At 38.6% G+C, this 15,129-nt stretch overlaps 1 protein-coding gene across 2 annotated transcripts in view; it reads right to left on the bottom strand.

Moving 5' to 3' along the window:
• Positions 1 to 8,757, bottom strand: part of esrra (estrogen-related receptor alpha) — an 80,213-nt gene extending 71,456 nt beyond the window's left edge. The window contains exon 1 of one of the 2 annotated variants that reach the window (XM_051930551.1): positions 8,422 to 8,757. The gene's annotated coding sequence lies outside the window, so the exon portion shown is untranslated. Of the gene's footprint in view, positions 1 to 584; positions 1,053 to 8,421 lie in introns of those variants that run through there. The other variant, XM_028804463.2, reaches the window with a different exon arrangement.
• Between the last annotated feature and the right edge of the window lie 6,372 nt (positions 8,758 to 15,129).

Below are 15,129 nucleotides of genomic sequence, written 5' to 3'. Positions count from 1 at the left end.
GTAGGATGAATTCTCTGAACTGGAGGTGGGTAACAGACAAACTGACGCGCACAGGTCTCTCATTACGGGCCGAATGCAAATAAGCTTCTGCTACCCTGTGACAGAGCGTAGGTGATTCCGCACTTATGCTCGAGCTACTGGCAGGCGCGCAGGTAAATGTCGCGCTAGTTCTCGCGCTCCTGCTAGGCAAGCAGGTAAAAGCCGCGCTCGTGCTCGCTCGCGCTTCAGGATACTGTATATCTAATACCATGCTCATGTTCGTGCTCCTGGCCGGCGTGCAGGTAAATATCGGGCTCGCGCTCAAGTGCCGCTAGCTTCTGGGCCTTCAGACAAGTGACCTCTGCACACAGATCTAATTTGGTGATGTTATATGCAGGCGCCTACATTTTATTATTTCATGAAACCTACTCTATCGATGTTTCCTTTATATGCTAGGTTTATACTGACTGCATGCATTATCTCCCATTTAATACTCGCTACAGCCACCAGAACCGCGGTTTTTACTAAAATGAATGAATAAATAAATAAGACAAATCAAAGCGCCTAACTTAATTCACAAGCCACACGGGAAAGCACTGACTCACCAGTCTGCTTGAGCTCCTCTGATCACGCACGGGGATCGTGGCGATGCAGACCGCGAAGATTCGATTCCGGTCTGATGTTGTCCTTCTGACGGAGAATGGGCAAGGGCACTACCGATCCAATCAATTTCCTCTGTCACTATTATCGTGCACGAGCAGTTGAATCCACGCTAGAATTAACCTTTAAGACAAGCAGTCGTTCGAACCAGCTAAGTTACACATATGGAGTAGCTCCGACAGCAGACCTAATCGCCTCGCTGCTCAACCTGTCAAGAGGACATAATTATTCTTATTATTATTAGTTTTCTATGTTTATCGCACCCTTTCTTCTGTCAAGCGTTAGCTCTGGTATCGAACTCCTCTGTAGCTCGCTGAGCTCTGCGTACTACACCGGCTCCCTGCGTCTCTTCATCCTGCCCATTACGTTTCTGTCGCCACGCCTCCTTTGTGGAAAGTGATATAGACCCGCCCAATTGTTTTATCCTAGCGTTAACTGAAAAAGTTGACATGGATTGACAAGCTGGCACAAGAAATGAAATTTAAGTGTGGGTATATGACCCGGAGCAATATATCAGCTTTATGTATTTTTAACGCAGTCATTATCAATGGGGAGTTTGCTCTTCTTCCACTACTGAGACTAAGACTGGAACAAACTCTGGATGGGGCACCAATCCACACACTCACGTACATACGTGAAGTAAGCCATAGAATTCCAATTAGGACTTGTCAGGTAACCTAAACGGAATGTGTTTTAAGACGTGGGAAGAAAATCAGAAGTACCCTGAGGAAAACGAATACAGAAAGGAAGTACTTGAACCAGATTTCAAAACTGGTACTTTGCAGCTGTGAGGCAGCAGTACTTACCACCATGCCACCAACAAAGATACATAGTGAACATTTACTGATATAATGTTTCCCAGAGGCACACACAATTGAAATTAAACGTACAGCCTTGTAGCATCTCCTTTGCCACTATATGCAGTTTGTCACTGGTAGGCAAGGTGGCACAGTAGTTAAGGCTTTGGACTTTAACGCCGTGGGTTATGTGTTCCTGTTAATGAGACTATGTGACCAGCTCGTCATTTTACTGGCCTGTGCTCCAACTGGAACAACAAAAGAAATATAATCAGTTTTATCTCTTAAATGTTGTAAATCCCCTTGGATAAAGGCATCAGGAAAATAAGCCATAATAATAATAACAATTATGCCTTCTAAAATGATAGGTGAAAATGATGTGGAGTTCAACAAAAGTAAAAAAAAAAAAAGTGTTAATTATAGTCTATTCAGATAACACATAAACCAGAGGGAATTATTTATGCCAGAAAGGACAAAAGATTAAAAACATCAAAGAGTGAAGACCCAAAAGATGAGAATTATGTGAAAATGAAAAAATACATTTTACAGTCTGTGACTCTAAATGGGAGAAACTACAGTCAGGAACTGGGGGATGGACAGCATGAGGTCAAAAATGTAATTTTTAATGCAAATGACAGCAGGTGGGTTTTCAGTTTGGATTTCAATGGTATCTGTGGTGGCTGATGCATTTTCCTTTGTAATGCACTTTACTGAACTGTTGTGAACACACTGTGGTGGTGAAGGAGACAGGAGAGTGTTATAGTTTCACCATTAACAAGTGCAAAAGACCCCTGAAAAACTTTTGAAATGAAATGTTCTGACATTATTGTTATATGCCCAGACTTAAGCTAATAACATTGCTTACTTCTCACCAAAATGTATGGGTATATCCAACATTTTTTTTCTATCAGATGGACAGAAAACATCACATTTGTCATTCACACTGAATTTAGAAAATGCTGTGGTCCAGCTTTGCTTACTGAGTGTTTACTTACAGGTATTATCAATGCAACTGACTCAAAATTCAAATTGACTGAATTAAAGCCTTTAATGAAGGAAATAATTATATTGTATACTGTATACACAAACTGATTGGTGGGCATCACAGTGAAACAACAGACAACAATACCTCCTCCCAGTGCAGTGGGAGACTCATTGGTTTCCCTGCTACAATGCTTTCTGTGTGGCATTTGCATGGTCTTCCGGTGTGGGTTGCTGCTATTCTGCAGCCTAAAGACTTGTCATTAGATTTGTCTTTGATTCTAAATTGTAAATGAATTCATCTTGTTATGGATTTTTGTCCTATTTTGTTTTGCATTCAATTGGGATAGTATAGACTTTAGGTCCCTGTGACCCTGTTTAGAGAATTTATAAATGGATGATGCCTTTGATAACAAAACACTACCATGCCTGCTTATTCCTATACAGGAAGGAGAAAGTCTATACTGGCAAAAACCAATTGGGAAGGGAGGTCACACATACATATGCGCACACTGCGGCAATGTGTAAGTGCAAATCAAATGCCAGAGCACATATTCGGGCAGTGGGAGGAAATCATAGCACTTATAGAAAACCTACCCAACCACAGGGAGATTACAGCAGCTTAGATTTGAACAAGGGAGCTGTGAGGCATGAACACTATCTGCGGCGCCATCATGTCGCTCAGAATCTGTTGAATCGGACAATTCAATGATATGTGATATACATAGTTACACAAGGACAAAGTAAAAAGGACAGTACTTTAAAAAAAGGCACAAAAAAGAAGAATGTCAAGTTTATTGTCATTTATGTACAATATAATGAAATGTTAGACTCATATTAAGGTGTTTCAGTACTGGAGCATTTGGAAAATTAATATTTTTGCTGTAACTTTTCTGCGTGATGTTTTCAGATCCTTTTGACATACTGCAAATATTTGATGTATTATGCTACAGCATTTTGGATTGAATGATAATTTTTTTATTTGAATGTTGTTCTTAAAATATGTTTTAAAGTTGTGCTTATAGCAGAATATTTTCTTAACTATTATTACTTTAAAATAAAATAAAACCAGGAATGGCTCTATAATGCTAATTAAATTAACTAAAATTCATGATATGGATTTCTCTGTATTACTTTACTAATGTAAGTTTGTAAAGGATGAAGCGGTGGGTTCCTTTTCAACCTTCTCTTTTCTTGTGCACCCAGTGTATCAAACTTTTAATAATTCTTTACATTTATATAGCGCTTTTCTGACTACAGTACTCAAAGTGCTCTCCACACAGGGAGGACCCGGGAAGCGAACCCACAATCTCCTCACTGCAAAGCAGCAGCACTCCCCCGCCCCCACCTCCTTCTCTCCAGACCCAACTAATACATTTACCTTGTCCAGGGAAAAAGCAATCAATTATGAGATCACAAACAACTGAACTGAATTATAAATTATTTGTATCTATACTTTAAATGCATTAAATCAAACTATCATCTATATTATCTAAGATATCTCTTATCTTAGATATCTGGACTATGAATTTTATTATCTTGAATGTGGAGTATCTTGCACAAGCCTAAAGCAGAGAAGTCCAAAATATATTACGCTTTCTGCAAGTTAAGTGACAACCTGTAAGAAATGTATCCTGTGGTAAATAAACGAAATATTGGATATTAATAGTCAAAAAACACCCTGACGAGTAGCAGCCTGACTGCATTTTGATCGGCCTTTCCCCATATTCCACACCCCACATCACTTGAAGTGGAGCCATTTACCTTAATTGGAATTGCTTTATACATAACTAGAATAAACGTGTCGCTGGGCAATGGGCATTCAATATCGTATAACGCTGTAGAAGGGATGGAAAAAGTGACATCAGGGGCAAGGCGATGGAAGCAAAGGTCTCCTCCCCGCCCTTAGTGTCCAGCACGTGTTCCAGCTGACGTCGACAAAGGTCCAACTGCAGACCTCCGCCTCCCGCTGTTTATGAGCGCCGCTGAAGAGCCAGTCGGGTTGCGAGTTTATGTCACATGACTTGGATAGCGCCACTCTTTTGGGACGGCAATCTCTCTTTGACTTTGCCAGTGTCTATGAGCCCCACCCTCGTCGCCTAGTAATGACGTTGTACAACAAGAAGGGGGAGCAAACTGTATTTTGCGCGAGATATTAAAAAAAGATTCTCGTAAACAACAGCAAAAACAATATAGATGTAAGAAATGAAAATAGATTATGTTGGACACGCCGCTGTAGTTATGGTGTAGTTATGGTTATGGTTACGGTATTTTGTGTATAACGGAAGATTTCAAGTACGGGTAGCGGACATCAACAATCGTCATACAAGGTCATGCACATGTTGGATTTGCGCTCCGTTTAATTGTTGTAGACAAAGTGTCGAGTTGGTATTGATATCGTAAAAAGCACAGGATTTATGTTAATTAAATTAGACGTAGTTTTCAAATACTGTTTTGAGTTGAATGCGCATATGCTATAAATGTATTGATGACAGTAAACTCCTCAAACAAAATTTTTGCACACTGAGGAGAAAACGGATTAACCTTTTCGGTGTTATAAACACCGTGGAGATTTCAAGAAGTGTTTTTACACTGTATGTGGAAATTGTAAAACCAGAAAGGCTAGTTCAGATGGATTAATTTTAACAGTTAAACGAGTGAGTGAGGTAATGCAAATAAGATCTCAAGGTCATTGGGATTCGGGGTCAAAAGCGAATTGGGATCCGAACAAAAATTTAACTATCCATGCAAATTGTTTTGGTCAGTAGGATGGAAACAATATTCAACTGCTTGCGCTACATTATTAATTTATCATCGAGTTTAACGTTACTATGCAAGAGCAGACGTAATGGGGAGACTGCATCCTGCTCCTGTTTAATTAAAATGACTATTTGATCTTTGACTAACGTTTCTGTTTTATTATAAAACAACACCCAATGGCAATTTTAAGGAAGAAACAGTCATATTTAATCCTATAACCCAATAGCCGCACGCCTTTTGCCTGGAATTATTACTGCAGTGTTCCTTATCCACTGTGAGGCGCTTTTTGTTCAGTTGAAACGTATGGAAAAATTGAAGTAAGATGGATGGAGTGATGAAAAACTGTAAACATGCAATGGTATTAATCAGTCACACAAGCCAGATGATCATTTACAGGTATTTCAAGCTGCATCTCAAAAACCATTTAGAGATCTCTCTTGATGCATTTTAGATTCCTATAACCTATTTTCAGCACAGACTGACAAAATTTAAAATAGATGCAGACACAGACATATCCCAACAACAGTTCTGATCTTTAACAGCAAAGTAAGTATCTCCAAGCATAAGTACAATATGCTTTTCTGTCGTCATATGCAATTTTTAAACATTAAAGTTTTACAAACTTAAAATTTACTGATGCATTTAAGCATACCTTATTTCAATGTATTAGGAACTTAGTATAAACTGATATGAATAAAGATATTGATGTTTATAACTATGTTTGTAAGAAAGAAATTGATGCAGGGTTGTGTGGTAGTTTTCTCATAGAATCATAAGTACAAATTCCAGCTTAGTTACTCTCTGTTGAAATGCATGTTGTCTATGTGTCACCGTTTTTCTTTTCTGCCCACTTCCCACAGATATATATGTTAGGTAATTGGCATCTCTCAGCTGGGAGGTTGACATCTGAAAAAGGAGGATGAGAACTCAGAAGGACAAAATCATTTGAAATTTTCAAGCTTTCTCAATGTACAGGCAGGTTAATGTATTACTGCTTTCTTGTAAGAATTTTGTATGTTAAAGAATACAAAGGTGGTATATTGCCATCATTGTAAATACTTCTTTACCAAGTCTTCATCTATGTGGATTTTGCATGTTCTCCTCCTTTCTGTGTGTAATTTTCATATTGGTGGTACTGTAGGGTGTGGTACCATGTTAGCCATTATGGATGCGATGAGAAGTCAAGCAAAATGACACCTATTAATGGCAAACTAAAAAGATTACAATATGCACACTTTCGAAAGCTTGCATACAGTATGCAAGCAGAATGTCATTTTGCTTGACTACAGTCATAGAAGGTTTGAGGTAAGGTAGTTATGTAAGTTAAGGAGGACAGATATTCCAAGGAATTATAGTTGTCCTCACTAATCATGGCCCTGGAGAGTGGCATTGTGCTGCATGTTGATTAGCACATGCAAGTATGAATTCCACTGTACTTTGTATATGCAATTACATTATAAAGCTATAAACTGGTACTGTGTTGATGGCTGAATGAAGAGGGTTCTATGATGGACTGACACACTCTACAGCATATGTTCCTGTCTTGCACCTAATGTAGCTATGGTAACTTCTGGCCCCTTCTATACACTGCATTGTATTACATGGTTTTGAGAATGTTATGCCATGAGTTTATTTTTTTCTGGATGGAAAAATATTCAAATTAAGGCAATACACATATATAAGATTATTGCACATATGTTCATCCCCTTATTATCCGTATTGTGTTTCCAGTTCAGGGTAACAGGAGTCAGTGCCTATGCTGATAGTATCAGGCATAGGTAAGGAGCAATCAGAGTGGATGCGCCAATCTGTCAAAGGACACATTCTAATACAAACCTTCAATTGTCACATTATGCCAATTTAGAGTCCAATAAACTTAACCTGTACATTTTTGGGATGGCAGAAATGGGGAATGTGTGAAAACAACACATAGACAGTTACTGGGTTCAGGATTCAAAGAAAGTCTCATGAAACTGTGTGACAGCAGCAGCAACCACCATGGCACCCTAATTCATAGGTACACAAAAGCAAATCAAGAAGGAAATAAAATATATATTACCATAATTTGATCAAACACCTAGCATGGTTACACTTAGTAAGTATAGCAGTACATACAATTTCATAGATATTTATCTGAAAATGTCAATTCCTACATAGCACATAAACTAGAATAACAAGAGTGTGAAAAGCTGTAACTAAATAATAAAATCTATACTGTTTTCTTAGTGGGATGGTGGGGGACAAATTTATATGGTAATGTATAACAAAGGAAAGCTCTGGGACTAATGATTGACAGGGTTCGTTTTCTTGACATGGCTTCCTGATTATTATCCCTTCTTTCAGCCAGTGTGACCTTTGAAATTTGATATCACAAGTCAGGATTTCTAGTGTTAGCTATATTCTTGGAATACAAAATAAACCCTTTGTCTCTTAGGAGGATTGGAGGTTTTAGGGCTTACTTGATGCAGAGGGTCATACAGTTGCAATGGTCATCATACTAAATGCACTCCTCTCAAATATTTTCTTAGTGTGGTTGTAGTTTAACAATGTTGAATAGAAATCAATGTCCAAAAGATGCTGCACGATACTTTATTAAATGTTGCTGAAAGCTGGAGTGGTGTGGGGGGTAGTATATAGACAACAATTTATCTAACAACTTGGGGTATATTACATGAAATTCTCAAAACTGCTTTATCCAACTAGTACTGTGGGGAACTTCAGCAGTTCCAACAGCATTAAGCACAAGGTAGGAAACAACCTTAGGTAAAAAGCCAGTCCGTCACAGGGCTTATATTTGTACGTGGCTAACACAGGACCAATTTAAAATTGTCAGTTAACCTGCCATGTATTTGTTTAGGATGTTTGAGGAAAACACATGCAGATTTTGGGAGAACATGCAAACTGGCTTAAATTGGATGTGTACATTAATGTGTGTAAATAATGGACTAGTTACCATCTAGGAAAAAATTTTAGCGCTCCATATCTTTATAATGGACAGGATTAGAAAATGGAGAATTGATGGATTGAGGATGCCAACAGAAAAGGAATTGTTCAGCCGTCATTGTTGTAACACAATAAGGCCTGAATAATCATTTCAAATAATCACAAAAAGCTTCTCCCACAACTGCACCAAGTACTGCATATTACTGAAGCAATGCAGTAACAATACATATATTAACACTGAATAAAACACACTTTGAGTATATTTATTCTCAGCAAACTAGCAGTCAATATTTAAACTCACCTTCTGGAGCTGGGGAGATTAGGTAGTATCAGTTCCAAAAGTAATATTGAAGGTACAAACGCTCAGCTTCTTCCAGGTCTAATTCCCATGTGCTTTTTTGTTTTATTTTGTTTTGATTAGAAGATTCTCAGATCTTAATGGAATTGGGTACTTGGAAAGAAATTGCTGCTCTTTGCTCCCAGAGTGCCAAGGCCCCCTGTTCTGTACGAGAGAAATAAATGTGAAACAGAGCTGGGCTGTTTTAGTCTCTTCCTGTCCTTCTTTTCTCTACAAGGTCACAGAGGTGTACTGCTTTTTAGAAATTACCCTTGACCCACCCCCATAGTCCTCTTGTGCTCATTTTGCGCGTGCCTCTCTGTTACACAAATGTAGAAGGCAACATGCCGTTGAAGCAGCTAAATGTCTTGCCAAGAATGCATTCCCGCTGAAACATTCTTGGCTTCTCCATTAGTCTCTCATTATAAAATCTGTAATCTGTACAGCAGGTCACTTGGAGAAACAGATCTTCCTATCATAAATTTTCATGTACTTAGTGTACCCTAGACTTGCTGAATATTTCTGGGCCTGGCCAGCTTTATCCTGTTGCACAACCTACCTGTCACATCATAATAAATGAAGAAAAAAATATATATTTTGCCCAAACCCCTACAACTGCAACAACATTTTACTATTTAAATACCAGTGATAAGAATAGAAGTGTAGCTGGCAGAGTGTGCGTTAATTAGCAGCAGGTAGTATTGAAAATGATGATCACCACTTGAATCATTTGAAACATTCATTTGTATTTGGTTTATGAACACTATTGCTCCATCCAGAGCTGCAACCCTGCTTCCCTGATACACTCTCCCTACCCATAGCCATCTGGCCAAGATCACTTCCACCTAATTAAGTTTAGAGTTACCAGAAGCCAGAGCCTATACCAGCAGAATTAGCTGTAAGACAGAAGTCAATCTTGGATCACATATACTCATGTCTAGGACGCTGGAATCCTTGAGAAAAAAATCATGCAGACACACAAAGAGGATGTAAACTGTACATAGGCACTGACTTGGTCAGGGTCTAAACACAGCATTATAAAGTTATGAGACAGTAGTTCTAACTACTTTGTCATCCGTAACCCTGAAGTGCATGAATGATTGATTCACTCTGCTTTCATTTTAAGTATTTCTCTGTCCATTTTCTTTGTACGTCCAGTACTGCTTCACAGGGAGCTGGAGTCTATCCACACTCACACGTACATGCACACACTGGCCACATAACCTAAAAGACTGAACACATCTTCAAGTCGAGTAATCTGCTGAAATTAAAATGGTTTTATTCCTGTATTTAGGTACAGAAAGTGTAAAAGTATAACAGTGCAGCTGTGTGACTAAAAAAGCACACCATGCAATGGAAGAATGAGTTCAAAAGGTGATGCAGGGATAGACATTTTCAATATGTGTACTTACTCTCTAGGGGTTTAGTGTTTCTTAATGTCTTAAGTGCAGCACAAAATAAAATAAAATCTTCCTGAGTTACACTTAGGCATAAGCTTGAGCGATATAGCCTCCTATCTCCCATTGTCAATGTGCTGTTTGCATATTCTTGGGTCCATGTGGATTTTCTCCAGCATACCAAAGATGCTGTAGGTCGATTGGTGAATGTGTGTCCAGATACCCTACGTTGTACTGGTTTATGCCTCGTTGTTGAGGCTGTCAGGACAGGCTTCAACTCTTTGCTGTCTTGTGTTGGATTAAGAACGTTCAGAGAATGAATGGAAACACCACTTTTCTCAAACATACACACTGTAGTTCTAGAGCAATACTGTAAGTATCTAGGCAGCTGGTTACTTTGATCTTAACGTTTGCAGTGGTAATAAGATTTGTCCACTTCTCTCCCAGTCAACAGGATAAGGTCAGTCATTTAGGTTAGCTTGAAGGAGTGCAATAATATGTAGCACAACTAACAAGGCCCCCATAGAGGTATCATTCTTTTAAAAAACTTAATTTGTTAAAATGCATTACATTCTCTTGCCAAAATAAAATGTTAATACACTTTTCCTCATTTTTTCAATTCTTCATATCCTGAGGCTCTTTTCCCCAGTGTTAGTTTGCTGTCTGAAATTATTCTGTTAACAATAGACACAAGGCATAGTTTGACACCAGGCAGGGCTCAGGTCCATCAGTGGACATAATCATACATCTTCCCTCACTCACTCATACATTGCCTATAAAAAGTATTCACACCCCTGGAAGTTTTCATACTTTATTGTTATACATGGAATTGAATTCATTATTGTATTATAGTTGAAAGTGCTCCAAATTAATTACAAATATCCATCCATTATCCAACCCAGGGTCACCAAGCACACACTAGGGACAATTTAGATCATCAATGCACCTAACCTGCATGTCTTTGGACTATGGGAGGAAACCGGAGCATCCGGAAGAAACCCACGCAGACACAGGGAGAACATGCAAAGTCCATGCAGGGAGGACCTTGTAAGTGAACCCAGGTCTCCTTACTGCAAATATAAAACACAAAATAACTGATTGAATAAGTATTCAATCCATTCAAGTCAGCATTTAGTAGATACACCTTTGTCAGCTAATCCAGCCTTGGGTCTGTGTGGATAGATATCTTTTAGCTTTGTACATGTGGTCACTGCAGTTTTTTCCCCATTCTGTTTTGCAAAACTGCTAAAGCTCAAGTTGCATGGGGATCGTGATTGAACAGTCTTTGTAATATTCAGCTACAAATTCTCAATTGGATTGAGATGTGAACTGTGACTCGGCCACTCCAGGTATTAGCATTGTGGGTTTTTAATCCATTCCAGTGTAGCTTCAGCTTTTTGCATGGTGTCATTGTCTTGCTGGAAAACACATTTTCTCCCAGGGCGAAGATTTCTTACACAATGCATCAGGTTTTTCTCCAGGATTTCCAGTAGTAGTTTACTGTATACCCCTCACAAGCCTTCCAGGGCCTGCTACAGATAAGCATTCTCACAGCATAATACTGCCACTGCCGTGTTTCACAGTGGGGATGATGTGTTGTTTGTAATGAGCAGTGTTTGACTTAAGCTTCATTTTGGTCTCATCAGACAGCAGAACTTTTGCCAGCTGATTTCAGAGTCTGCCATGTGCCTTCTGGCAAACTCTTCTCAAGTAGTCTTGTGGCTTTTTTTTAACATTAGCCTTTGCCTCTCTCCTAAAACTGCAATGGTTGTTGTCTGAACAGTCTCTCTAATCCCTTCAACTATAGTTTGTAACTCCTTCACAATATATATATGTCACTTGGTGGCATCCCTCATTAGTCTTCTTGAACAATCACACAGTTTTTCGCCTCTTTTTCCTCAGCAAAATGAATACATCTATTATTGAACTTGCTTAGTTCAGTTCAGGGAACAAAGATAAGGCCAGCAGCATTCGGGGCAAGGTAGGAACAAACCCCAGATTGGGTGCAGGTCAATTGAGGGGCACACTAAGCACAAACATATACTCACTCACTGGATTTAGTTCCTCCCTCCCAGGGCTGTCTCATTCTGTTTGACTTTCACTTTGTTCTCCATTTATTTCCCTACCAAATAAATCCACTGTAGGTAATCTAGTCTGGCAGTAGTGAGACTGCTACTGTTAACGAATCCTGAGAGTTACCAAGCACTTAAGTCCCAAAAACTTCCAAAAATGCCAGAGTTAAATTTAAGGGCAAATACAGAAACTTCCACCTTAATAAAATGGTAAGTGGCTGTTTGTCTTTGTATCTGTACATCCATCCAGTTGCTGGGTCTCTGTCATTTCAACAGATGTACTTCACAAACATTAACACTGCTTTTATGAATCCCATACCAAATGGCATATAAGAGAGACATACACATTACATTTGTCATTTTAACAGACAATGCATCACCACGATTTATAGTAATGCATTTTCTTGCTACAAATGCTTGTGATGTGTGATCTGTTGGAATGACAACTGTATTGCATTTTATTGCTGCTTGCACTACAAAATATATTCCAATAGATGGTTCACCGCAAACGTTAACATTGAGGTCTATGTTGAATACTTAGATTCCAACCCGTCTTAGGTGGGTAGCACACCTAGACATAACATAACAAATGTATTCTTGCCAAAAATGCTCTGAATAACATAAAGCTCCATGGAGCATGAAAAAGCAAAAAAAAAAAAAAGCTGCAAGCAAAGGCAATCCAAATCAATCAAAGTCGAAATACGAAATCCAAAGAATAGTCAAAATACAGAGCACAGAGGTCAAAACTACAGTAAATAACAAATCACAGAACCAAGAACTCACCACTCCCAAGTGCATTTGAATGAACCCACAGGAAATTTGGGTTGTCCCCACCTTTATTGGACTGAGGCCAGTCCCTTGCGGTAATGGGCAGGTAGCCTCGCCTCTTAAGGAAACACCCACAAAACACAAGGAACATGACACATGCATTGGGAATAATGCAAATAATTAACAAAAGAAAGTAACATGAATAACTCAAAATTGAACAAAAAAGACATGAAACAAGGATTTGAACCCCAGCCTAGGAAGAAACCCAACAGAAATACAACAACCACATGCTGTACTGGAATTTGTTCTTGGGCTCACAACCCTGTAATGGAATAAGTTTGTACAGAAAATCAGTGAATGAATGTTTACTAATTTTGTAAGCATTTATCAGTTTTTCTTGCTCACAGAAAGCTCAAATTGCAGTATTTGTCTCTTTTAGTCTGTAGATAATTGACCATATGGACCTTCTTAAATCTTATCACACACATATCTACATGCAGTTTTTACACCCCAGCTTCGGGGCGGCATTAAGAGTGGCATTTTGCCTTCAGCAATATTTGTTTTAAATTAATCAGGAAGGTGGACTTTTTAAAGGTGGCCAGGGTTTTTAGTTTAGTCCCACTTGGATTCAAAACATGTCAGCGTGGCTTAGACAGCACAGAGCTGTCTTTTACAGCCACTGCATACAGTAGCTGTAAGTGCTCTACTTTTTATCAGGTGAAAAATCAGAAGAGAATGCATTCAAGTCAGACTTAAGTCAGCACATTTAATCAATCTGTATGTCCCATGCATTTCATCTGATTTAACAAAGCAGCATTAATGTTTCCTTGAAGCTATTTATTTAATCCTTTTGGGCCAGTAAAGTGATTTTTTTCTTAATTTTGGAATCGGGGAAACAAATTAACTAAATGTGAAAGTCCTTCAAAATGGAACCTGTTCTGAATGTTACATCTGACTGCTGAGGTGTTAAAATTGCAGTTGTGCAATATCCAATTTCTGATTTCATTTGCTATTTTAGACCCTCATCATTTTAGTTTGCCTTTGTAAGAATTTCCCATGGGAAACATTTGCAGCAGTTTCATCTGTTTCCTTATCTGTTTTTTGTGACACCTTTGCATTTTTTATTTGACGTCTGCATTACCTTTCACAAATTTGTGCCTATCTTCAGAACCCTTTTACTGCCCTAAGCTTAAAAGTGCTCCCTCTCTGCTGGAAAGCAAATAATCTGTCTACTGTGTGGTACATTTTCAGTCTTTATTGCGGCTTTAATAATAACATAAGCAACTATTCTGTAACTTTCAATATTTTGGATTGCAAGACAAAAACAGCATAAAGTCACCCATGCTAATATAGAAATATGCCCTCATCTTCTTGCAATGCACAGCCAGGGCAAGCAGTTCAAGTTGCTTCACTCATAAGAACATTCAGATCTGACCTGCTGCTATCCACAGGGGGTTTGGTTTACCCCGATTGGCTACTTATGTGTGGTAGCATAGTTGAACTTTGTCACAACTACATGTGCCAATAGTGTGGATACAGTGACTGTAGGCCTTGTCTAACAGCTTTCCAATTTACTGCTAATTCATTGATTGCATTATAAAGCTGCTGAAGTGAAATTATCAGCAGTTACAAAGGTCTTGTCTCAAAGCCGTCTCTTGCTTGGCTTTTAATATCTGACTACTGTAATTTTTTACTTTATACTTAGAACATTAGAGCAATGGTAACTTCAGTTGAATTTGCCATTGGCTGAGGAATAATAGGCTGAGGAATAACAATCAGTCATTTATTCATTCCATCATTCATTTTCAAAAGCACTTAAAAGACCCTTGTGGAGAGCTCAAATCTAACTTGGCAGCATCAGGCTAAAGGCAGCAAGTAATCTTGGATGAGACACTAGAGCACAATCATGAACACAACGACCTATAATCATTTGTGTTTAGAGTAGAAAATCAATCTAACTTACATGCCATGCTCTTTTTACTGTGTGTGGGTACTCTAGCTTCACAGACTAATCAGGGTCTGCTGTATTAACTTGTTACTCTAAATTGGCCAAGTATGAAAGTGTGCAGTGGCAAATATGTGTGTGCGGGAGAGTCATGTGATGGACTGGCATTTTCCAGGGTTGTTTCCTTACTTGTACCTGATTTTACAAGTGCTTTGTGCTTAAGCAACAAGCAATTTAAGATTTTGTTTCTGTATTCTTGTTCTTTGGCTGTGAGTTGGATCTTGGTGAACAACTTTATTTTCGTGTACCAACCGTTGATGCAAATTTTGTGGAGATGTTGACACTTGCAGAAAAATTATTCAAGAAGACTCGTATGGAAGATGAGAACAGACAAGCTGAGACTCTCCCCATGATCTAGTAATAGAAAAAATGAGTTTAGAAAATGGATGGATGTACGTACAATAAAAAGCACATTGTTAAAACCATAGAA

Source organism: Erpetoichthys calabaricus, chromosome 1 (assembly GCF_900747795.2).
Source record: "Erpetoichthys calabaricus chromosome 1, fErpCal1.3, whole genome shotgun sequence".
Classification (NCBI taxonomy): domain Eukaryota; kingdom Metazoa; phylum Chordata; class Cladistia; order Polypteriformes; family Polypteridae; genus Erpetoichthys; species Erpetoichthys calabaricus.
The sequence above is the reverse complement of the archived record's forward strand: the minus strand, read 5'-3'. Positions and strand labels throughout refer to the sequence as shown.